The 26,008-nt window shown below is 40.4% G+C and overlaps 1 protein-coding gene across 1 annotated transcript in view; it reads left to right on the top strand.

Moving 5' to 3' along the window:
• ACOXL (acyl-CoA oxidase like) overlaps positions 1 to 26,008 on the top strand; it is a 361,479-nt gene that overhangs the window by 177,450 nt on the left and 158,021 nt on the right. The gene's annotated exons all lie outside the window — the stretch shown is intronic.

Genomic DNA, 26,008 nt, shown 5'->3' with positions numbered 1-26,008 from the left:
GTGAGAGTGCTTGACAGTCTATCAAAGAGCTAGCAAGATCAGATAGTCAGAGCTCTGCTCTAGTTTAGATTTAAACCCTTGAAGAAAATGCAGGAAGTGCTAGATCTCTAGCCCTGAGATGGAAGCAGGCAGGGATGTGCCAAGCAGTAGAGACTTCCTCATGTGTCCCCTTAGTATTGATTGATAGGTGAAGGGGTTAAGATTTCTGGAATCCAGGAAGAATGCTTAGAACCTTGAGAATATCTGGAACTTGTGCCTTATTCCTGCCCATTCTGTGAGTAGAGGTACCTGCAGGATGCAAGGTGCAGGGAGTCTTTGCATCCCTATTCAGGCTTACAGCTGGTGTAAAAGGGGGCCCAGCTTGTGTGTCTGCGAGTAGGACAGGTAGAATATAGACTGTGAGCCCATGCCTCAGTGGCATTGCAGCCCTGTGGGTATCAGCTCATGTTGTGGTTGACAGTTAGAGCCTCCTGTGTTCTTGTCTCTGAAAACCGGTGTGCTCCCCTCTCCGGGTGGCTGTGTCACTGTGCCCATAACACAGGGTCCTGTGCTGTGTCCACACTGGGGATGGTAAGCATGCTTGCCTGCTCCTGTGATCATGTTGATGGGGATCCACTAGGACAGCAAGGAGAGAGAGAATAAAGTGACAGCTAGTCCTGGGGTGCAGCTGAACCAGCAGCTGAGGTCTTCCCAGATAGTTGGGGTCAGTGAGTGGCTTGTGGTGACTTTTCTTAGTGATTTGCCACATCCTGAAACCTTCTGCTAAGTGGGTGCTTCCTACCTGGTGCTCCAGGGAGGTGGCTGCTGCTTCCAATGGAACCTTGCTGGCAGCAGCTGAGTGCAGAGCTCAGAGATTCCAGAGAAGATCCAGAAGCTTTCCCTCAGCAAGTGGGAGCTAAGACTTGAAGCCTTCCCTCAGGCAGAAGCAGCTGGTGGAGGGGAAGGTTATGGTGCTGCTGGGGGCCACTGTGCAGACTGAGATACCCATAGTTCTGACTTCAAGTCTTTTAGTCTCCTTTAGCATATCCCTTTTGACATACGCAAAGTGTCTCCTGCCCCTGGGCCTTTGTACCTCCTGTCTCTCTTCTTGACCTTTTTGATCCTCTGTCCTCAGACCCAGTCCCAGTGCTGGAAGGCCATGCTCTCCCTGGGTTAATCCTGGGCTCCTCCTTGCTATTCTGCAGCTGTGTACAGTCATATTCTCTTTACCGCACTAACCCAAAGTGTAGAAATGACCCCTCCACTTGCCATGTTATAGCAGTGGACTGCTTTTCCAAGCTGGGTTGATGGATAGACAGACTGATAGGCAGATAGGCAAGTAGACTGGTGAATAGATGGTATAAAAACAGATTGATGGCAACTGAGATGATGGGCAGACTGATGGTCATATGAATTGATGGACATATGGAATCATGGGCAGATGGACTGAGTTAATGATTGCTCTATAATCCATTGTTCTTTCTTGTTCGTAAAACTGGAGATTAATCCACAAATAAATCTTTCATTGCTTTATTATTATTTTCATCCTGGCAATTAAAAAATGTCTGACTCTGTTGTTGCTTTTTTGGAGGAGGAGAGAGGACGCTGGTATTTTCTACAAACTATTCCTGTTCAGAACAGTGACTGAATATTATTATTGGCTCTAAAACTTGTGCATGCCTATCTTGATGGTTCATTTCCTGTGTAATTTAGGAGACAAAGACTCAAGAAGAGAGCTAGGATGGGAACTCTCTGTACAGTTTATCAGGATGGAAGTACATCTGGCACCTAATTTTTACCTCTACTGTAAACATGTAGTGCTCTGAAATCCCACTTCTCTTGACAGCTAACTGCAATGCTTATTGCTGTTGTCCAGAGGGAACATCAACTATGCAGGTCAGCTTCTTTGCTGAGTAGAACACGTTTAATATCACATGTATCCTGTTATTCTTACCGGTTACAAAAGTAGTGAGATATAGTTACTGTGGAATTTTTAGAAAATACCAGAAAACAAAAGGAATAAAGGAGCTAAATCCCAAAATGACATAATCCTGGGATCATTGTTATCACTTACACTACATTCTTCCTATGAGTTGTGTTGTATGTGGTTTAAATTTTTACAACTCCAATATTTAAGAGTTGATGCGAGTACCCCCTTATGCCACTCCTCTGCAATGAAGTTTTAATGGCTGGTGCCATCTGTCATGTCGATAACTGTGACATATTTTTATTCAACCAATTCTTTAGTTTGTGACAAATTTTTCAAGATTATAAATGACACTACAGAAGACATTTTAGTGCTCCCCTTTTGTATACTTGTGATTATTTCCTCAGAATCGATATTTGAAATGGTATTTGTGTTTCCATCAATGGGTATATGAATTCCCAATCCTACCAGTAGTTAAATACAAAAATTTGAATAGTTGTTGAACTTTCAAACTCCTTTGAACATGACTCAAAGTAAAAGATACACTTTTTAATTATTTTTCTGCATTTACAGGCATACCTATTTGAAATAGAACTAAATTTCATGAAATAGCACATACTTCTCTATTGGAACATGCTTTAGTATTTTTAAAGCTTTGAGTCATTTTTTAAAAACAATCATGATGCACTAAACTGATTTCACGACCAGCTGCTGTGTCACAGCCTGTATTTTCAGAACCAAGCTCCGGCTCCCTGACTGAACAGAAAGGGTCTACGGTGATAAAAGGAAGCCAGGGCATCAAGGGGACATGTTTTCTGGCTGTGATGTGGGATGGTTTCTGCTGAAATCTACCCTGCTGATTATTTCATTTTCACCAGATTGTTATCAGTTTGGCCCTTTAGAATTTATGATTCTATATTTTAAAATGAATAAAGACATTTAAAGATCTTTTAAATACCTATAAAAAGCCGTCAAGTCTCTCTCTATCTCTCTCCATTTGTATGTATGTGTATATATATATATCTGACTTACCTCATATCTGAGGAAAGGAATCAATTTCAGCAGCCTCCAGCATTTAATCTAGACAGGAGTTCAAGATCCCAGTAATGTCACTCTGCAACTGTGGTATGAAAACTGTGAAGAATTCTGAGATGCTCTCCCCAAGTTAATGATTCTATAGTGCTTGGTGGCAAATTTTAATAACAATATTACTCTTTGCCAGGAAATTCTGAGTTAGTCTTAGATTGGCTATTTCCACAGAAGTCTCAGCAATTGTTCTTTTTTTGAAAAATGGGTTGAAAGTGGCAAGAGTGATCTTTAGTTCCTTAAAGAATATCCATAAGAGAAAACATAGATGCTGAGCACAAATAGAGATGAAAGTTTAAAATTAAATTACATGTTTTGTCATGGCCAGGAAAATAGCTTAGCTGGTAGAAGCACAGGGTTTCCATGCCCGAGGCTTTTAGTTTGATTCCCAATACTGTGTGTACCATAGTGATGTTCTGGCATCTCTCTCTCTTCTCTCTCTGTCTCTCTCTCTCCCCCCTCTCTTAAATAAGATAAATATTTTTTAAAAATAATATTTTTGTGCTTTAAATCCTTATTTCCAAGTTCTGATTTCTCTATTTCTATCTTTTCAGCATATTTTATGCATAAACCCTACAATAAACTGAGCTTTCATACAAAAGGAGAAATTTTCCAAAATCAAATCATCAAAGGAACAATGCTGGTTGAAACATTCACAATTTGTATTCATGCAAAAGTGCTTCTTTTCTTGTCTACTGATTAGGAACCATTGTGAAATATTTCCAAGTTCCTTCTGTGTGTGGAGAAGTGTGCTGGGTACATGTCCCTTTCCTAAAGATCAGGGCATGTGAGGGGGACACCCTTCAGACTGTGCATGGGACTGAGAGGGCTTATGATTCCCATCAAATGAGCTTTAGGGGACTTGCACTTCTGACCAAGCTAAAGTCACTGGTAGTAACTAATAATACCCTTGCAAAGGCTACAGTCTAAACATTTGCAATATATTTCAACTTAAATGTTTGTAGGACACTGGACATCAGTCAGTGAAGGTCAGTGATCTCTGAGTAAGGGAAAATCAAGCCAGATGAGTTCAACAGTGGCCTAGCTCCTGCTTGCAGAGTGTTTCTATGCTATTTCTGAGGAGTGGGGAGCCAAGACAGAGTTTTACAAAATCTCTGGTTTGATGACATGGAGCTGAGAGCCCAGGGAGACCAGAACACCTGGAATTCACAAGGTTGAACACCCTATCTTATATTGTATACAAAAAAAAAAAAAGCAAAGATAAAGCTGACAGCAGACTTTTCATAGGGGGAAAATGTAAGAGGGCAGTAGAGCAATATTTTAAAGTGCTTCACATATAGTAACTTACATAATAAGCAAATTCAGTGAGTATAATTAAACCTACCTTACCTGGGAGGAAATTGAAGCTGTTTGCTAAGTGACTTACCCCCAAATTAAACAGCTAAAAGTGACAGAGCCAGGTGACCCAGGAGATTGTGCAATGAATGGTACAGCTCTGGACTTAGAAGCATGAGTCCCTGAGTTTGATCCCCAGTAGTTTGTATGTCCAAGTGGTGATCTGCCTTTTCCCTCTCTCCCTCTTTCTGTCTCATGGAATAAATAAAACAAATTTTTAAAAAATTATTAAACAAATAAACCAGAGTTCTGAATACCCAATCCCTCCATTGTAAGCTACAGCAGTTTTCTTAAGGTTACAGATATAGGGTTAACTATTACTCCTACAACTATCTGTCTGTATTTGTATATATTTGCCCATTTTTCCCCAATGATCCCATCTTCTCTTCCTTTCCAAGTCACACATACACCTATTACTACATTCAAGTGTCTCCCTTTTTCCCTCCTCTCTCTCCGGGTCCTAATGAAGTTGGAGTTCAGAGCCCTTTGGTCATCTTCCTTCTATCATTTCTCCCTCACTGGGAGTATAGCTCAAAATTATTTTTAGAATACATATATATATATAAACATAAATATATATATTACCCTTCTTTAAGCACAGGAAGGTCAAGCAAGTACTTATTCAGCTGCATTTGCATTTTACCTGTTCTTTTCCTCATCAAAGAGACCACCTTTGAGTTTCCTACACTCCTGGGAGAATGAAATAGGGAATGTGGAAGACCAGATCCTATTTCTGCCTCTCTTGGTGCTGTGTTTATGGAGAAGGGTATTCTGAAAGTTGAGAGGAACATCCTCCCATGGAAAGGGTGTGATCCCCTGGCTCTATGAACTTGGACTTTACCCCTGGAGTCAGAATTTTTTTACTTCAGTGGGAGAAATTTCTTATTTCTTCCAAAGCATAAGAGTCAGTAAAGAAGGGCTGGGTGGTGGCACACCTGGTTGAGCACACACATTACAATGCACAAGGACCCAGGTTCGAGCCCCTGGTCCCCACCTGCAGGGGGGAAGCTCTGTAAGTGGTGAAGGAGGTGTCTCTCTGACTCTTTCCCTCTCTATCTCCCCCTTCCTGCTAGATTTCTGGCTGTCTATCCAATAAATAAATAAACATAATAAAAATTTAAAAAATACAAAACAAAGACAGACTTGGAGCCTAGATAGGATGCATGGTTCCCACCTCCTCTCCAAAAAGCTTCAACTCCACTTCCAGATGCTTACTTTGGCCTCGCATAGCCAAAACTTTCACAGTATGCCCTGGCTCTTGAATGTTATTTATACCGGATGCCATGACCAAGCACTGTGCCTTCTGTGTTGGTCCCACTGACATCCACACTAGAAGATTTTTTTTTTTTGTTTTGGCTCAGAGCCAGTCTCCATGGCAAGGATGCAGAACTGTGAGGACTGATGCAGACTATGTTTATGAGCTGCTTGGCTCTGGCATATGGAACTCCACCTCTAATACCGTTGAACTTGGTGGTGAGAGTGGTTAACAGTATATCAAAGAGCTAGCAAGATCAGATAGCCAGAGCTCTGCTCTAGTTTAGATTTAAACCCTTGAAGAAAATGCAGGATGTGACCCCAAAGATCTCTAGCCCTGAGATGGAAGCAGGCAGGGATGTGCCAAGCAGTAGAGGCTTCCTCATGTGTCCCCTTAGTACTGATTGATAGGTGAAGGGGTTAAGATTTCAGGAATCCAGGAAGAATGCTTAGAACCTTGAGAATATCTGGAACCTGTGCCTTATTCCTGCCCATTCTGTGAGTAGAGGTACCTGCAGGATGCAAGGTGCAGGGAGTCTTTGCATCCCTATTCAGGCTTACAGCTGATGTAAAAGGGGGCCCAGCTTGTGTGTCTGTGAGTAGGACAGGTAGAATATAGACTGTGAGCCCATGCCTCAGTGGCATTGTAGCCCTGTGGGTATCAGCTCATGTTGTGGTTGACAGTGAGAGCCTCATCTCACCCCCTGGCTGTACCATTTCTCTTCAGTGTCTTCCCAGATCTCATTTGGAAGATAGGAACTTGCCAAAATTGTATAAAGACTATCTTGCTCCAAAAGTAGAGCAGAAAAAGTCTGGAAAGAGCTTTGTGACCCAGCATGAGATGAGGTTATCAGCAAACACACGCTGACCGTTCCTTTCATGTTGGACGCTGGGTTGATGTTTGCTGTCTGCGGACACAACCCAGCTGTGCAGTGACTGAGTCATTATATTTTAAAGATTGCATAAGAGAAAACCAAAACAACTGTAAATGTTTGTATGTTAGGAAAAAAAGGGGGGAGGTGGTGGGATTCCTAGTCCATCTTTCCCCTCCCCCAGCTATTTAGTACATTTAATCCCAAAACTTCAGTCCCCAGGGAGGTTCAACACCACCTCACTTGTTGGGTCTTAACATTTTCTCAGAACTGAGTTAAAGCTTGAAATAAATAAACAGGACTCTGGGAATCCCAGGGAGGTGACATGAAGTCTGTGCTGAGACTTGAGCTCTGACTCCACTCTTGACAGCCTGCCTTTGCTGGAAGTTCACACAGTTTCTGCCTGCCTAGAGTTCAGTGCAGTGGAACAGGAAGATAGAGGGTCTATGGATGCAGGCAGCTAGGATGCTGGAGAAGAAAAAGAGCTAGAAGAGCTAGAAGAATTGGCAAAGCCCAGTTTGAAAACTCAAGAGCACAGTGGGCCCTACCCTGCCACACAGAAGAGCTGCAGATCTTCTAGTACCAAAGACCTCCAGGCAGCATGGGCTCCATGTGGGCAGGCAGGCCGGTGGGAGTTGGGGGGCACCTGTTTGAGGGTCACTTCTCCACTCCTCGATGCTCCTTAGAAGAAAACAGATGATGTTTGCACAAGTGCTCAGCTTTTCACAGCAATCTCCTGGACATGTATATCTGGAATGATAGTAGGTCAACTTGCCTTGGATCTCCTATATCAGAGAGCATTTTGCTCCCTATTCAGTTTAAGATGAAATAGCCATGAGGAACCCAGTTCAGAGCTTGGCTGTGTGTAGCTAATGGTGCTAGTGGGAGATCCTAACTATGAAGGTCATGGGTCCTGCTTACATGTGTGTGTAGGCTAGGGCGAGACAGGCTTCACCATAATGCCAAGCAACTGAGAGTGAAAGGAGCCCAGGGGCTATCCATTCTCAGGAAGATTCCAAGACCTGATCTTAGATGGACTAGCGGGGTTCCATGTGCTGACCCCTGTTGGAGGCTCTTCTCCGTGGTTCCTCCAACAACTGAGAAACCAGTCTGTTCAGCCCCATCCTCATTCTTTCCAGGGAACCAGAGCTCCCTCTCTTTTCATTGGATTGATCAGAAATTCTGCAGATGGACTGAGGGTCTTCAGGAAGAATTCTAGCACTCTAGGACACCAGAGTAAATTCTAAGTTTCTTCTCTTCTTCACTGTCTCTTTCTGAACATTATGTAGAAAATAGTCAGCTTAGTTGAAGGCATTTAGAGAGAGAACACAATTAAATCCATTTTAGGGTTATGAGTAATTTCTCAACTTTGAAAGAGCTTTTACTCCCAGATTAGAGGAGTCCACTGTCATTTTTTGAGAGATGTTTCCATTTTTGACTCCCTGGTAGCCCCTGAGTTCTTTCTAGGTAAAGAACCAGGGACCTGTATAGAGGACCAGGGATGAAATGCTATTTCACCAGATCTAGTGAAAGGTGAAGACAAGGGTTCTAGTTTACTCCATCCAAATCCAAGATTGTCACTCTGACATCTGTAGTGCCTGGAGTCAAACTTGAGACCTCAGGCATGCTATAACTTCCCAGGTCATGAGAACCTTATTTCTTTGCTGCTGGGTTCTGTGGCAACCCACGCTTTATGCTTAGCCCTAATTAGTATGATACATGAATATTTTTTATGTTCATAGCTGTTTTATTAATGATAGCTAAAAAAAAAAGTCAAGCCATCAATAGATGGCTGGATAAAGAAGTTATAGGATATATATTCAAAGTGAGATAGTTTGGTTACTCCCTTCTGTGAGAGACGGTTAGGTTAGATCTTCTCTTCAAAGGAACATGGATAGAACAACTGTTTAGTGCAAAAATTCTTTTAATAAGTTTATTTATTTACTTATAAAAATTAAATATTGACAAAACCATAGGATAAGAAGTGTACATACAACTCCACACAATTCCTACCACCAGAGCTCCGTATCCCATCCCCTCCCAATAGCTTTCCTATTTTTTAACCCTCTGGGAATATGGAACGAAGATCATTGTGGGATGCAGAAGGAGGAAGGTCTGGCTTCTGTAATTGTTTCCCTGCTGCACATGGGCGTTGACAGGTCGATCCATACTCCCAGCCTGTGTATCCCAACTAGGGAAAGAGAGAGACAGGCTGGGAGTATGGATATATGATTCTTAACCCACTTTGTAAACACTGTGGTCACTGGAGAAAAGAAAAAATCATATCCCAGTGAGAAAATACACGTGTCTTATTTATGAGTGCCATATGTGACATGGTCTTATATATTGTTAGGCAAATCTGAGTGTCAGAGTATCCAGTCTAATCCTCATCACTGATGGAGAAAAGAGATTAAAATGATGCAGTGATAGTCTATTTTCTTGGAACATTCACTGGAGAATTTTTTTTCTTTTTTTTTTATTTAAGAAAGGATTAATTAACAAAACCATAGGGTAGGAGGGGTACAATTCCACACAATTCCCACCACCCAATCTCCATATCCCACCCCCTCCCCTGATAGCTTTCCCATTCTCTATCCCTCTGGGAGCATGGACCCAGGATCATTGTGGGTTGCAGAAGGTAGAAGGCCTGGCTTCTGTAATTGCTTCCCCGCTGAACATGGGCGTTGACTGGTCAGTCCATACTCCCAGTCTGCCTCTCTCTTTCCCTAGTAGGATGGATCTCTGGGGAAGCAGAGCTCCAGGACACATTGGTGGGGTCATTGGAGAATTTTAACCTAGACTTCTTAAGTGGATAAAGGAGATGATTATAAATTTTCCATGGAAAGGATGACATCTAGATATATGAGAATAATGGATACAGTTGGCATTAATCCTAGGCTAATTCACCAAAGCTTGAATCTACTGTATTCGTATTTTACCCTCTTGTCTGGAAAGACTCACCCTAGTATATCAAGAATATAGCAGCAGGGATGGGCTGAAGTTTCACAATTTGACTGCTGAATTTATGGTCATTTTAATTATGACTCTTGGATTCAAGCAAGAGGCATCCTTTACAAAATAACTCAAGCAAAAAAGGAGTCTGCATATGAAGGAGAGGAAGAAGTAAATCCAGGTGACCTGAGGACTAGTAGCATGGACAAGGGTCTGGAGCCAGGCATGTGTACTCTGGGTCTTGCCTTCCCTGGGACTTCATAGCCTCAGATTTACTTCTTGGGTGTTTGTCTGATCTCTTTGCTTCTCTACATCTGAGGTTGTCCTTTGCATATGAAGCTTATAGTATCTTGTTCCAGCTGCACTGTGAGATGGTGTCTCATAGATCCAGTGCTGCATTCCTGTCTCAGTTTGAGTTGGAGTTCTTCCTAACTCAGTGATTTGGGGTTAGAGAGTGGGGGTCAGATATCACAAACATGTCTGCTGATGCCGTATTCCTAGGGACAGTGAGACTATGCCCAGAGGATAGTAGCTGAACAGTTGTTTATTATAGTAAATATAATGGCATTACATTTTTGACTAAACCTTGTAACTTGGTGTACAGAAATTTTGCATGTTAATTTTATATCTCAAAATGTTGGCCAACCGTCATAATTTTAAGAATCTATTTATAATCCTTTTGTGTTTATTTTTATTTTATTTTATTTATTTAAGAAAGGAGACATTAACAAAACTGTAGGAAAAGAGGGATACAGCTCCACACAATTCTCACCATCCCATCTCCATATCGCATCCCCTCCCCTGAGAGCTTTCCCATTCTCTATCCCTCTGGGAGTATGGACCCAGGGTCATTGTGGGATGCAGAAGGTGGAAGGTCTGGCTTCTGTAATTGCTTCCCTGCTGAACATGGGCGTTGACTGGTCGATCCATACTCCCAGTCTGCCTCTCTCTTTCCCTAGTAGGGTGGGTCTCTGGGGAAGCAGAGCTCCAGGACACATTGGTGGGGTCGTCTGTCCAGGGAAGCCTAGTCGGCATCATGCTGGCATCTGGAACCTGGTGGCTGAAAAGAGAGTTAACATACAAAGCCAAACAAATTGTTGAACAATCATGGACCTAAAGGCTGGAATAGTGCAGATGAAGTGTTGGGGGGTACTCACTGCAGACTCTTGTGTACTTCTGCTTTCAAGTATATATTTTGCCCTGGTTTATGGGCACGTGTGAACATGTGCTCTATCTCAGGGGACCTGGTCTATATCTAGCTTTTGGGACTTTGTTAGGAAGTGAACCGCCTAGAATGGAATTAGAGAATACCATGAAAGGAAAGGTTTCACGCAAGTGATGAAGCTGAAGGGTTGTCATTCCACACCTGAAGTCTCTGGACTCAGTCTGAAGTGAAGCATGCTGGGGTGGCACTCATTGCGTTGATTAGGTTGTGATCCGTGGATGCAATATTATTTGATATGAATTGAGAGAAGCATGCAAGAAGGTAGGCCCCACCCTAAGGTTCCAGGACTGGGGGAAATACAGGGTCTATAGTGGAAATGTGAGGTTCCTGCTGTCTTCAAGGGTTCAAGAAGACAATGGATAGTTATTGTTATCATCACATTATTTGGTAATTGGGTTAACTTTGAAAAGTCCCTTTTTTAGGGTTTGCTGTATAATACCCAGCATCTTGTATATAGACAGCTGTGCCACTGGCTGCTTCTATTCTACCTGGTCTAGGCTTTTGAGAGAGTCCACATAGCAAAGACTCAGCCTATATATTAAAAAGACTCAGTCTGTGTTTTAAAAAGTTCTAGACATATGATCAATTTTGTGTTTTCTGTGTGGAGCTGGGCCCTTATGCCTGCATGATTTCACTGCTCTAAGCCAGTTTCTCACTTTGTAGGAAGGCAGAGAGAAACACACAGAGAGACAGAGTGATACCACATAGCAGCTCCCAGGTGCTGTCAGGGCTTGAACCTGGAATGTGTGCAAAGTATGTGTCCTACCAGGTGAGCTATTTCTCCAGCACTCTGTGTTTTCTGTGAAGTAAATGATATCATCTAGAAAAAGAAAAGTATTTGTTTCTTCTGCTACACTTATTTCTTTGCTTTATATTATTGAGGTAGTGGCAAACGCTAGAAGAAGATTGAGGTAGTGAAGGCTTCCCATGCAATAGTTAAAAGATATGGTTGATAAGGGACACCTGCATTTTCTTTTGATTTTTAAAGGAATGTGCTCACCATTTCTCCATGAATGTTATTATTTGGTATGGGTATGCTGCATATCTGCTGTGTCATGTTAAGGAAGACCACTTAGGGGGGCCAGGCTGCAGTGGACCTAGTTAAATGCACACATTACAGTGCTCAAGGACCCAGATGCCCCTGGTCCCCACCTGCAGGGGGAAAGCTTCCTGAGTGGTGAAGCAGGGTTGCAGGTCTCTCTGTCTCTCCCTCTCTATCTTCTCCTCCCCTCTCTTCTCTCTCTGTCTCTATCCATAATAATTTTTAAAAATTTTTTTTAAATACCACTTAGGAGAGACTTCTGTGTATCTGTGTGTCCATTTTTGTTGGTTTTAAAATTATAATTAAAATTTTATGAAATTAAGTGCATTGTTTTATTGAGACAATCACAGATTTTCCTCTCGTCTGTTGATGTGTTAAAATTACATTAACAGGGAGTCGGGCTGTAGTGCAGCGGGTTAAGCGCAGGTGGCGCAAAGCACAAGGACCGGCATAAGGATCCCGGTTCGAACCCCGGCTCCCCACCTGCAGGGGAGTCGCTTCACAGGCGGTGAAGCTGGTCTGCAGGTGTCTATCTTTCTCTCCTCCTCTCTGTCTTCCCCTCCTCTCTCCATTTCTCTCTGTCCTATCCAACAACGATAACAACAATAATAACTACAACAATAAAACAACAAGGGCAACAAAAGGGAATAAATAAATAAAATAAATATTTAAAAAATTACATTAACAGGTTATTTTTTTAATTCTTTATTGAGGAATTAATGTTTTATATTTGACAGTAAATACAATAGTTTGTATATGCATAACATTTCCTAGTTTTCCATATAACACTACAACCCCCACTAGGTTCTCTGTCATCCTTCTTGGATCTGTATTCTCCCCACCCATCCACCCCAGTCTTTTACTTTGGTGCAATATGCCAATTCCAGTTCAGGTTCTACTTGTGTTTTTTCATTTGATCTTGTTTTTCAACTTCTGCCTGAGAGTGAGATCATCCCATATTCATCCTTCTGTTTCTGACTTATTTCCCTTAACATGAGTTTTTCAAGGTCCATCCAAGTTCAGCTGAAAACTGTCAAATCACCATTTTTTTTTTATTTAAGAAAGGAGACATTAACAAAACCATATGATAGGAGGGGTACAATTCCACACAATTCCCACCATCCGATCTCCATATCCCACCCCCTTAGCTATTATGAATTGTGCGTCTATGAGTACAAATATCTTTTTGATTGGGCATTATGGAATCCTTGGGGTATATCTGCAAGAGAGGAATTACTGGGTCATATGGAAGGTCCATGTCTAGCCTTGTGAGAGTTCTCCAGACTGCTCTCCACAGAGGCTGGAACAATTTACATTCCCACCAGCAGTGCAGAAGGGTTCCTCTGACCCCAAAGCATCTCCAGCATTTGTTGCTGCTGTCCTTTTTGTTGTATGATATTCTCACAGGAGTGAAGTGGTATCTCAATGTTTGTTGTCTTTATTTGCATTTCTCTGACAATCAGCGACCTGGAGCAGTTTTTCGTATGTTTGTTAGCCTATGGATCTCCTCTGAAGTGAATGTTTTGTTCATATCCTCTGCCCATTTTTGGATGGGGTCATTTGCTTTTTTGGTGCTAAGTTTGCTGAGCTCTTTATATATTTTGGCTATTAGTTTCTTGTCTGATGTATGGCACATGGAGATCTCCCATTCTGTGAGGGGGTATCTTTGTTTGTGTGATAGTTTCTTTGTCTGTGCAGAAGCTTTTCAATTTGTTGTAGTCCCATTGGTTTGTTTCTGCTTTCGTCTTGCTTGCAATTGAGTTTGTTTCATCAAAATGTCCTTGAGGTTTAGGTGGGAAAGTGTTCCACCAATGTTTTCCTCTAAGTATTTGATATTTTCTGGTCTAACATCCAGATCCTTGATCCATTGGAGTTCATTTTTGTTTCTGGTGAGAAAAGGTGATTCAATTTCATTCTTCTGCATGTTTCAACCCAGTTTTCCAGCACCATTTATTGAAGAGAGCCTCCTTCTTCCATTTAATACTTTGGGCCCCCTTATCAAAGATTAGATGTCCATAGGTGTATGGGTTTAGTCCTGGGCTTTCAATTCTTTTCCACTGGTCTATGTGTCTATTTTTGTTCCAGTAGCAGGCTGTTTTGATGATGATGACCTTATAATATAGTTTGAGATCTGGGAGTGTTATGCCTCCATTTCTGTTTCTTTTCCTCAAGATGGTTTTGGCAATTCTAGGTGTTTTCTGGTTCCAGATAAATGATTGTAGTTTTTATTCTCTTAAAGAAGCTAGGTGGAACTTTGATGGGTATCACAGTACATTTGTATATGGCTCTGGGGAGAATATTCATTTTGATGATATTTATTCTTCCAATCCATGAGCATGGGATGTCTTTCCATTTCTTGGTATCAGTTTCTATTTCCTTGAATAATGACTCATAGTTTTCAGTATACAAGTCTTTCACTTCTTTGGTCAGCTTTACTCCTAGGTTTTCGTTGATTTTGCTGCAACAGTGAATGGGAGTGATTTCTAGATGTCTTCTTCTTCAGGCTTAATGTTTGCATAAAGAAATGCCATGATTTTTGTATATTGATTTTGTAGCCTGACACCTTGCTATATTGCCTAATAACTTCCGGTAGTTTTCTGCTGTATTCTTTAGGTTTTTCTTTTTCTTTTTTTTTTTTTTAAATTTTTTATTTAAGAAAGGATTAATGAACAAAAACATAAGGATTAATGAACAAAAACATAACATAACCCACACAATTCCCACCACCCAATCTCCATAACCCACCCCCTCCCATGATAGCTTTCCCATTCTCTAGCCCTCTGGGAGCATGGACCCAGGGTCATTGAGGGTTGCAGAAGGTAGAAGGTCTGTCTTCTGTAATTGCTTCCCCGCTGAACATGGGCGTTGACTGGTTGGTCCATACTCCCAGTCTGCCTCTGTCTTTCCCTAGTAAGGTGTGTCTCTGGGGAAGCGGAGCTCCAGGACACATTGGTGGGGTCTTCAATCCAGGGAAGCCTGGCCAGCATCCTGGTGGCATCTGGAACCTGGTGATTGAAAAGAGAGTTAACATATGAAGCCAAACAATTTGTTGAGCAATCATGGATCCCAAGCTTGGAATAGTGGAGAGGAAGTGTTAGGGAGGTACTCACTGCAAACTCTAGTGTACTTCTGCTTTCAGATATATATTTTGCAGTAGTTTATGAGTACGTGTGAACATAAGCTCTCTCTCACAGAAACTGGTGTATATCTAGGTTATGGGATTTTGTTAGAAAGTGAACTACCTGAGATGAAATTAGAGTGTACTATAAAAGGAAAGGTCTCACCCAAGTAATGAAGCTGAAGGGTTGTCATTCCACACGTGAAGTCTCTGGACGCAGTCTGAAGTGAAGCATGTTGAGGTGGCAATCGTTGCATTGGTTAGGCTGTGATTGGCGGATGCAATATTATTTGGTTTGGATTGGGAGATGCATACAGGAAAGTGGGCCCTATCCAAGGGTTCCACGACTGGGGGAAGTAGGGGCTCTATAGTGGAGATGTGAGGTTCCTGCTGTCTTAGGGTTCAAAAAGACAATCGATAGTTAATGTTATCATCACATTATTTGTTAATTGGGTTAACTTTGAAAAGTCCTTTTGTTATGGTTTGCTGTACAGTATCCAGTATCTTGTATATAGCTGTGCTATTGGATGCTTCTAATCTACTTGGTCTAGGCTTTTGAGAGAGTCTGCATATCAAATACACAGCCTATATATTTAAAAGATTCAGTTTGTGTTTTGAGAAACTTTGAGACATACAATTGATTTTCCCCCTCTCATATTAATTAACTACTGATTTATATGTCTACATTTTGCTAGGAGTGTACATAAACACCATTCCCACCACCAAAAGACTGTGACCCATCCCTCCCACCCACTCCCATCCCCCACTGGCCCAGGAAGCTGCATGTCTACCCCTCACCACTGGGTTTTTACTTTGGTGCCCTACTTACAATTTGATCAGGTCCTGCTTTTAGTTTCCCTTTCAGATCTTCTTAATCAACTTCTGTTGATGAGTGGGATCATCCCATACTCATCTTATCTTTCTGACTTAGTTCACTTAACATAATTCCTTCTAGCTCTGTCCAAGATGGGTCAGAGAAGGTGGGTTCATTGTTCTTGATAGCTGCATAGTATTCCATTGTGTATATATACCACAGCTTTCTCAGCCACTCATCTGTTGTTGGGCACCTGGGTTTCTTCCAGGTTTTAGCTATTATGAATTGTGCTGCTATGAACATAGGAGTACACACCTCTTTTTGGTTGGGTGTTATGGAGTCCTTGGGGTATAACCCCAGGAGAGGAATTACTGGATCATATGGAAGGTCCATGTCTAGCCTTGTGAGAGTTTTCCAGACTGCTCTTCACAGAGGTGTACCAATTTACATTCCCACCAGCAATGTAAAAGGGTTCCTCTGTCCCCACATCCTCTCCAGCATTTGTTGCTGCTGTCCATTTTGATGTATGCCATTCTTACAGGAGTGAGGTGGTATCTTAGTGTTGTCTTAATTTGCATTTCTCTGACAATCAGTGACCTAGAGCAGTTTTTCCTATGTTTGTTAGCCTTTTGGATCTCCTCTGAGGTGAATGTTTTGTTCATATCCTCTGCCCATTTTTGGATGGGGTCATTTGCTTTTTTGGTGCTAAGTTTGCTGAGCTCTTTATATATTTTGGTGATTAGTTTCTTGTCTGATGTCTGGCATGTGAAGATCTTCTCCCATTTTGTGAGGGGTCTCTCTGTTTGTTTAATAGTTTCTTTGGATGTGCAGAAGCTTTTCAATTTGATGTAGTCCCATTGGTTTGTTTCTGCTTTAGTCTTCCTTGCAGTTGGGTCTGATTCATCAAAGATGTCCTTGAGGTGTAGGTGGGAAAGTGTTTTACCAATGTTTTCCTCTAAGTATTTGATTGTTTCTGGTCTGACATCTAGGTCTTTGATCCATTTGGAGTTGATTTTTGTTTCTGGTGAGATAAAGTGGTTCAATTTCATTCTTCTGCATGTTTCAACCCAGTTTTCCCAGCACCATTTATTGAAGAGAGCCTCCTTTTACCATTTAATCCTTTGGGCCCCCTTATCAAAGATTAGATGCCCATAGGTGTTGGGATTTACTTCTGGGCTTTCAATTCTGTTCCAATGGTCTGTGTGACTATTTTTGTTCCAGTACCCTGCTGTTTTGATGATGATGGCTTTATAATATAGTTTAAGGTCTGGGAGTGTGATGCCTCCATTTCTGTTTCTTTTCCTCAAGATGGTTTTGGCAATTCTAGGTGTTTTCATGTTCCAGATAAATGATTGTAGTGTTTTTTCTATTCTCTTAAAGAATCTTGGTGGAACTTTGATGGGTATTGCATTAAATTTGTATATGGCTCTGGGGAGAATATTCATTTTGATGATATTTATTCTTCCAATCCATGAGCATGGGATATCTTTCCATTTCTTGGTATCAGTTTCTATTTCCTTGAGTAGCGACTCATAGTTTTCAGCATACAAGTCTTTCACTTCTTTGGTCAACTTTATTCCTAGGTATTTGATTGATTTTGCTGAAACAGTAAATGGGAGGGATTTCTGGATGTCTTCTTCTTCAGATTTAGTGTTTGCATAAAGAAATGCCACTGATTTTTGTACATTGATTTTGTAGCCTGATACCTTGCTATATTGCCTAATAACTTCCAGTAATTTTCTACTGGGTTCTTTAGGTCTTTCTATGTATACTATCATATCATCTGCAAATAGTGAGAGCTTGACTTCCCTTCCAATCTGTATTCCTTTGATTTCTTTCTCTTACCTGATTGCTATGGCAAGAACTTCCAATACTATGTTGAAGAGTAACGGTGACAGTGGACAGCCCTGTCTAGTCCCCGATCTGAGGGGGAATGCTTTCAGCTTCTGTCCATTGAGTATGATGTTGGCTGTAGGTTTGCTATATATAGACTCCATTATCTTGAGGAATTTCCCATCTATTCCCATTTTTTGTAGAGTTTTGAGCATGAACGGGTGATGGATTTTGTCAAAGGCTTTCTCTGCATCTGTTGAGATAATCATGTGGTTTTTGGCTTTGCTTTTATTGATCTGGTGAATGACATTGATTGACTTACGGATGTTGAACCAGCCTTGCATTCCTGGGATGAATCCCACTTGGTCATGATGAACAATCTTTTTGATGTGTTGCTGTATCCAGTTGGCCAAGATCTTGTTTAATATTTTGGCATCTATATTCATCAGAGATATTGGTCTGTAGTTTTCCTTTTTTGTTCTGTCCCTATCAGCTTTTGGTATCAGAGTGATGTTGGCTTCATAGAAGGTGGAAGGGAGTATTCCTGTTTCTTCCATCTTATGGAATAGCTTCAGAAGTATGGGTACTAACTGTTTCCTGAAAGTTTTGTAGAATTCATTTGTGAAGCCATCTGGTCCAGGACTTTTGTTGTTGGGGAGATTCTTAATAACGGTTTCAATTTCTTTGTCTGTGATTGGTGCATTTAGATTTTGTAGTTCTTCTTGGTTCAGTTTTGGAAGTGCATAGGTTTCTAGGAATTGTTCCATTTCTTCCAGATTCTCTAGCTTGGTGTCATATAGTTCTTTATCGAAGTTTCGCAGGATTCTCTGGATTTCTGTGGTGTCAGTTGTGATATCTCCTTCATCGTTTACAATTCTATTAATTTGAGTCTTCTCTGTTTTTTGTTTGGTGAGTCTGGCTAGAGGTTTGTCAATTTTGTTTAATCTTTCAAAGAACCAACATTTGGCTTCACTGATCTTTTGTATGGTTCTTTTATTTTCGATGTTGTTTATTTCTGCTCGAACTTTAGTGATTTCTGACCTTCTGGTTGCTTTAGGGTTCCTTTGTTCCTCTTCCTCTAAGTCCTTGAGGTGTGCAGTAAGGTCGTTCATTTGAGCTTCTTCTTGGTGTTTAATATGTGATTGTATGGCTATAAGTTTCCCTCTCAGTACTGCTTTATCTGTGTCCCAAATATTTTGATAGGTTGTGTCCTCATTTTCATTAGTTTCCAGGAACATTTGAATTTCCTGTTTGAGTGAGTCTCTGACCCAGTGGTTCTTAAGGAGCACGTTGTTTAGTTTCCAAATTCTGTGTCTTTTAATAATTTTCCATTTGTTGTTAAATGTTAGTTTTATTCCACTGTGGTCTGAGAAGATACTTGGGATTATTTCGATGCTCTTGAATTTATTGATGCTGTCTTTGTGGCCTAACATGTGGTTTATCCTTGAGTATGTGTTATGTGGATTTGAAAAGAAGGTGTATTCCAGTTTTTTGGGGTGGAGGAGTCTGAAAATGTCCAAGAGGTCTAGTCTGTCAATCTCTTCATTCAATTCTCTTGTATCTTTATTGGTTCTCTGCTTTGTTGATCTGTCTAAGTGTGAGAGTGGGGTATTGAAGTCTCCCACTATTATTGTATTACTATTGATGTATTTTTGAAATTCTTTCAGTAGATGCTTAATGTATTTAGATGGTCCCTCGTTGGGTGCATGGATGTTAATAATTGTTAAGTCTTCTTGGCTGATTGATCCTCTAATCATTATGTAATGTCCTTGCCTATCTTTTATTACTTTATTTAATTTAAAATCTATCGTGTCTGAGATGAGAATGGCTGTTCCTGCCCTTTTTTGTGGTCCGTTAGCCTGTATGATAGTTTTCCATCCTCTCACTTTAAGTCTGTGTTTATCTTGTTGTGACAGATGGGATTCTTGCAAGCAGCATATGGTTGGGTTATGTTTTCTGATCCATCCCCCCACCCTGTGCCTTTTGATGGGTGAGTTTAAGCCATTGACATTTATTGATATTATGGATTTAATGTATTGTTGTGCCATTGTTCTAAAAAAAAATTTGTTTGCTCTGACATATTGCAAGTATTATAGTGATGTTCTTGTTTATAAGAGGTCTTTTAGTACCTCTTTCAGGGCCGGCTTGGTGATGGTTGCCTCCTTTAACTGTTGTTTATCTAAGAAGGTTTTGATCCCTCCATCTAGTTTGAATGAAAGTCTAGCAGGATATATTATCCTTGGTTGAAACTCTTTCATTCAGGGCTCGATAGATATCTTGCCACTCCCTTCTGGCTTTTAGAGTTTGAGTGGAGAAGTCTGCAGATAATCTTATGGGTTTTCCCTTGTATGTGACTTTTTGTTTTTCTCTTGCAGCCTTTAGGATCCTTTCTTTATCCTTACTTCTTCTCATTGTGACTATGATGTGTCTTGGTGTCTTCAGGTCTGGGTTGATTCTGTTTGGGACTCTCTGGGCCTCTTGAACCTTGATATCCTTTCTGTTATTCAGGTCAGGGAAGTTTTCTTCTATTATTTCCTCTAGAATGTTTGCTTCCCCTTCCTCTCTTTCTTCCTCTGGCAGGCCAATTATACGAATGTTACTTCTTTTGAGATCATCCCATATGTCTCTGTTGTTGTTTTCAGTGTCTCTCAATCTCTTTTTAAGCTCTTTCACCTCTTTCTTCATTTTCTCTAACTCATCCTCTGTCTGACTAATTCTGTTTTCTGCTTCTGTTAGTCTGCTTTCCCTTGCCTCAGCTTCTTTCTTCATTACAGCTATTTCAGCTTTCAGTTCTCTAATTGCCTCAAGATAATCAGTATTTTCCTTGGGGGTCTCAACTATTGTTTCCCTAATACTGCCATTCCTTTCCTCCAATGTTGTTTTCATTTCTGTGATTAATAAGTTTATTATTGCTTGCATACTTTTCTTATCTATGGTTACTTCTGGCTGATTTGTAGTTTCTTCTGAGCTCTTGTCTTCATTCATTGGAGTAGCAGTTTTATTTGTTTTTGATCTACCCATTTTTTTGATTTATGTGTTTCTTTTTTTTATGCTCTGTTGTTCCTCAGTTGTTGTGTCTTGAGTACAAATAACACTATACTAAATACCTTTATGACAATTGCACTCACCAACCTCCGGAATTACAGTAGCAACTGAAGTAAGTATTGAAGTAGTTTAATCATTGCCAGTTAGCCAAAAAATTTCTCCAGTCCGTGAAAAAATAGTAACCAAATCCCAGTGAAGAAAGAGAAAAGAGAGGATAGCAAGAATAGACAGTTATGCAAATCTACTGTCCACTGTATGTTCTAGGGGTAATAAGAGGGGAAAGGGAACTAGAGCAGAGATACACACATAGAGAGTCCACTCTGAGTCAGATTTCTTCCCCAAAATAATTCACAAATTCAGAAAGGGAAAGAAGAAGGAAGAAGTATATGACAAGATAAAAAAAAGAGAGAGAGAGAGAGAGAGAGAGAGAGAGAGAGAAGAGAGAGAAAAGGGAGAAGATAAGAAAAAGAGTTGTAATTAAAGAGCAGTACAAGGAAATTCCCAAATGTGTATCAGTGAATTCAAAAAAGCACCCTGTTTGGTGGTGTGGGGTATCCTGCTAGGAGCTGGTCCCCAGGGACTGCTTATGGGGGGGGGAAGGAGGTATGCTTGAAAATTAAAAGGAAGAAAAAAGAATTTTTTCCCCTACTCTAATTCTTAACCCAAATTAAGTTATAGTCACCTCCTTGGTGTCACCGCTAGGGCCCCTTATTGGCTGGCCTGCTAAAGGCAGAATATCCTACTGTTTCCAGGAGATGTGTTCGTAGCTCAGCACCTAGCAGCTTCTCAGTCCGCCATCTTCTGGGAAACCCCCCCCCCCAGACTTTTTAAAGGATTTCTCGAAAATGAAAACTAGCTCCAAGTCCTTTGATCCAATGAGAGCTATACTTAAGAAGTCTTTGGATCCGCCCTCAGGGTCGCGGTCGTCCCTGGAGACTCCCAAGAGGAAGCCCCCGAGCTATAGTGCTCCCTCCGGGTCCTCTGCTGGCTGCCCAGCAGCACTCTGCAACCGGCGGAGGAGCTGCCTTCCCAGGTGGAGGACAATGCCCAGCGCATCCGCCTTGCCCACCGCCTGGGAAGTCTGGAGCAGCCCACCCGCTAGTCCGTGCCACCTTTACTCTAATTCTTAACCCAAATTAATTTATAGTCACCTCTTTGGTGTCACCACTAGGACCCCTTATTGACTGGCCTGCTAAAGGCAGAAAATCCTACCGTTTCCAGAAGATGTGATCAGAGCACATGCTGCTAGCAGCTTCTCAGTCCGCCATCTTCCATCCAAGCTCTCTTTAGGTTTTTCTATGTATACTATCATACCATCTCCAAATAGTGAGAGCTTGACTTCTTCTCTTCCAATCTGTACTCCTCTGATTCCTTTCTCTTGCCTGATTGCTATGGCAAGAACTTCCAATACTGTGTTGAAGAGTAGTGGTGATAGTGGAGAGCCCTGTCTAGTCCCCGATCTGAGGGGGAATGTTTTCAGCTTCTGTCCATTGAGTATGATGTTGGCTGTGGGTTTGCTATATATGGATTCTACTTGAGAAATCTCTCATCTATTCCCATTTTTTGTAGAGTTTTGAGCATGAATGGGTATTGAATTTTGTCAAAGGCTTTCTCTGCATCTATTGAGATAATCATGTGGTTTTTGGCTTTGCTTTTATTGATGTGGTGAATGACATTGATTGACTTACATATGTTGAACCAGCCTTGCATTCCTGAGATAAATCCCACTTGGTCATGATGAAAAATCTTTTTGATATACTGCTCTATCTGGTTGGCCAAGATCTTGTTTAATATTTTGGCATCTATGTTCATCAGAGATATTGGTCTGTAGTTTTCCTTTTTTGTTGTGTCCCTGTTTGCTTTTGGTATCAGGGTGATGTTCATAGAAGGTGGAAGGGAGTGTTCCTGTTTCTTTGATCTTATGGAAAAGCTTTAGAAGTATGGGTATTAACTGTTTCCTGAAGGTTTTGTAGAATTTGGTTGTGAAGCCATCTGGTCCAGGACTTTTGTTGCTGGGGAGATTCTTAATCACAGTTTCGATTACTTTGTCTGTGATTGGTGCATTTAGGTTTTGTAGTTCTTCTTGTTTCAGTTTTGGAAGGCCATATGTATCTAGAAATTCTTCCATTTCTTCCAGATTTTCTAGCTTGGTGACGTATAGTTCTTCATAGAAGTTTCATATAATTTTCTGGATTTCTGTGGTGTCAGTTGTGATATCGCCTCTTTCATTTACAATTATATTAATTTGATTTTTTCCCTTTTTTGTTTAGTGAGTCTGGCTAGGGGTTTGTCAATCTTGTTTAATTTTTTAAAGAACCAACATTTGGCTTAATTGATCTTTTGTATGGTACTCTTATTTTCGATGTTGTTTATTTCTGCTCTAATTTTAGTGATTTCTGTCTTTCTGGTTGCTTTATGTTTCCTTTTTTCCTCTTACTCTAAGTCCTTACGGTGTGCAGTAAGGTCGTTTATTTGAACTTTTTTCTTATTCTTTTATATGTGATTGTATGGCTATGAGTGTCCCTCTCAGTACTGCTTTAGCTGTGTCCCAAATATTTGGTAACTTATATCTTCATTTTCATTTGTTTCCAGGAACATTTGAATTTCTTGTTTGAGTGTCTCTCTGACCCAGTGGTTCTTAAGCAGTATGTTGTTTAGTTTCCAAATTCTGTGTCTTTTAATAATTTACTGTTTGTTGTTAAATGTTAGTTTTACTCCACTGTGGTCTGAAAAGATACTTGGGAAGATTTCAATGCTCTTGAATTTGTTGATGCTGTCTTTGTGGCCTAACATGTAGTCTGTCCTTGAGTATGAGTTGTGTGGATTTGAAAAGAATGTGTATTCCGGTTTTTTGGGGTGAAGAACTCTGAAAATGTCCAGGAGGTCTAGTCTGTCCATGTCTTCTTTTAATTCTCTGTTTCTGTGTTTATTCTTTGCTTTGTTGATCTGTCTAGGTGTAATAGTGGGGTGTTAAAGTCTCCAACTATTTTTGTATTACTATTGATGTATTTTTGAAGTTCTTTCAGTAGGTACTTGATGTATTTAGATAGTCCCTCATTGGGGCATAGATGTTAATTATTGTTAAGTCTTCGTGGCTGACTGATCCTCTAATCATTATGTAATGACCTTGCCTATCTTTTATTACTTTATTTAATTTAAAATCTATTTGTCAGAGATGAAAATGGCTGTTCCTGACTTTTTTTTGTGGTCCATTACCCTGTATGATAGTTTTCCATCCTTTCACTTTAAGTCTGTGTTTATCTTTTTGGGTCAGATGGGATTCTTGCAAGCAGCATATGGTTGGGTTATGTTTTATGATCCATCCTCCCACACTGTGTCTTTTGATGGGCGAGTTTAAGCCATTGACATTTATTGATATTATGGATTTAATGTATTGTGGTGTCATTATTCAACTTTTTTTTATTTTCTCTGATATATTGCAAGTATTATAGTGATGTTCTTGTTTATAAGAGGTCTTTTAGAACCTCTTTCATGGCAGGCTTGGTGATGGTTGCCTCCTCTAACTGTTATCTGTCTAAGAAGATTTTGGTCCTTCCATCTAGTTTGAATGAAAGTCTAGCAGGATATATTATCCTTGGTTGAAACCCTTTTTCATTCAGGGATCAATAGATATCTTGCCATTTTCATCTGGCTATTAGAGTTTGAGTGGAGAATTCTGCTGATAGTCTTATGGGTTTTCCCCTGTATGTGACTTTTTGTTTTTCTCTTGCAGCCTTTAGGATCCTTTCTTTATCCTTACTTCTTTTCATTGTAACTATGATGTATATGTGTCTTGGTGCCTTCAGGTCTGGGTTGATTCTGTTTGGGACTCTCTGGGCCTCTTGAATCTTAAAGTCCTTTCTGTTGTTCAGGTCTGAGAAGTTTTCTTCTATAATTTCCTCTAGAATGTTTACTTTCCTTTCCTCTCTTTCTTCCTCTGGCAGGCCAATTATATGAATGTTGCTTCTCTGGATCATCCCATATATCTCTGTTGTTGTTTTCAGTCTCTCTCAATCTCTTTTTGAGCTCTTTTACCTCTTTCATATTTTTCTCTAGCTCATCCTCTGTCTGGCTAATTCTGTTTTCTGCTTCTGTTAGTCTGCTTTCCCTTCCCTCAGCTTCCTTATTCAGTTAAGCTATTTCAGCTTTCAGTACTCTAATTACCTCGAGGTAGCTAGTATTTTCCTTGAGGGTCTCATCTGTTGTTTCCCTAATTCTGCTAGCCCTTTCTGCCAAAGTTATTTTTTATTTCCATGATTAATAAGTTTATTATTGCTTGCATACATTTTTTTATCTATAGTTACTTCTGACTAATTTGTAGTTTCTTCTGCGCTCTTCATTCATTGTAGTAGCAGTTTTATTTGCTCTTGGATTAACCATTTTTTTATTGAGGTGTTTTTTAATTTTATGTTCTGTTGTTCCTTAGTTGTTGTGTTTTGAGTACAAGCCACGCTATACTAAATACCTTTATGACAAATGCAATCACCAACCTCAGAAATTACAGTAGTAACTGAAGCAAGGATTGAAGCAGTTAAGACAATACCATTTAGACAAACAATATCTCCAGTCCAAGAAAAAATAGCAACCAAATCCAAATGAAAAAGAAAGAGAAAGGAAAAAAGGGACAGCAAGAATAGATGATTACACAAATATACTGTCCACTGTAAATTCTAGGGGTAGCAAGAGGATAAAGGGAAGTAGAATAGAGACACACACAAAGAGAGTCCACTCTGAGTCAGATTTCTTCCCCCAAATAATTCACAAACAAGTATCAGTGAATTCAGAAAGCAGGAGGAAGACAAGATTGAGAAAAAGAAAAAAAAAGAGAGGAAAGAAAAAAGAAAAGAAAAAAACAGTAAAAATGAGTAGTTAAAGGAAAGAGTTTTATGTATGTATTTATTTATTTACTTTTAATTAGCTAGGAGTAGGGAGAAGGGGGAGAGTGGATACAGGAGGTAGGAAGAGTGAAAAAAGTTTCTCTCACAATGGATAAGACACCCAGTCACCTAGCAATGGAAAATACACTAAGAGTTAATTTTGGTCAACCTGAAGGAGGGGGGATATGGGGCATGTGTATATATAATAGGAATAATAAAATAGAACAGATTAAAAAACCCTAACAGTTGGTCTGCAGCTTGGATGGCTCCAGATTGGAAGAGGCAGCCAATTGTTAAAAAACAAAACAAAACAAAACAAACAAACAAATAAAAAAACATCCAGGTAGTTTTTCCCAGGCAGGGTGAGGCTCTGCTTGGCCAGATATTTGTAGATCCAATTGGCAAATTAGACAGAAAAAAAAAAGATCAAAGGGATTGAGAAAGGAACAGAATTGGAATGACACCCCTAATCAGCCAGGAATCTTGGTAAAGAAAATAGCTCAGCAGGGAGCATGCTAATAGCAATTCTCCAGCCCCCAGGTCTGGCTATGAGGGGGGGAGGGAGAGAGGGGTGCACTTCGGGAATAATAAAAAAAATTCCTCTCTTTTTTCTCTATTTTTCTAACCC

Source organism: Erinaceus europaeus, chromosome 3, assembly GCF_950295315.1.
Source record: "Erinaceus europaeus chromosome 3, mEriEur2.1, whole genome shotgun sequence".
Taxonomy (NCBI): domain Eukaryota; kingdom Metazoa; phylum Chordata; class Mammalia; order Eulipotyphla; family Erinaceidae; genus Erinaceus; species Erinaceus europaeus.
This window is presented reverse-complemented; position numbering and strand designations above follow the sequence as displayed.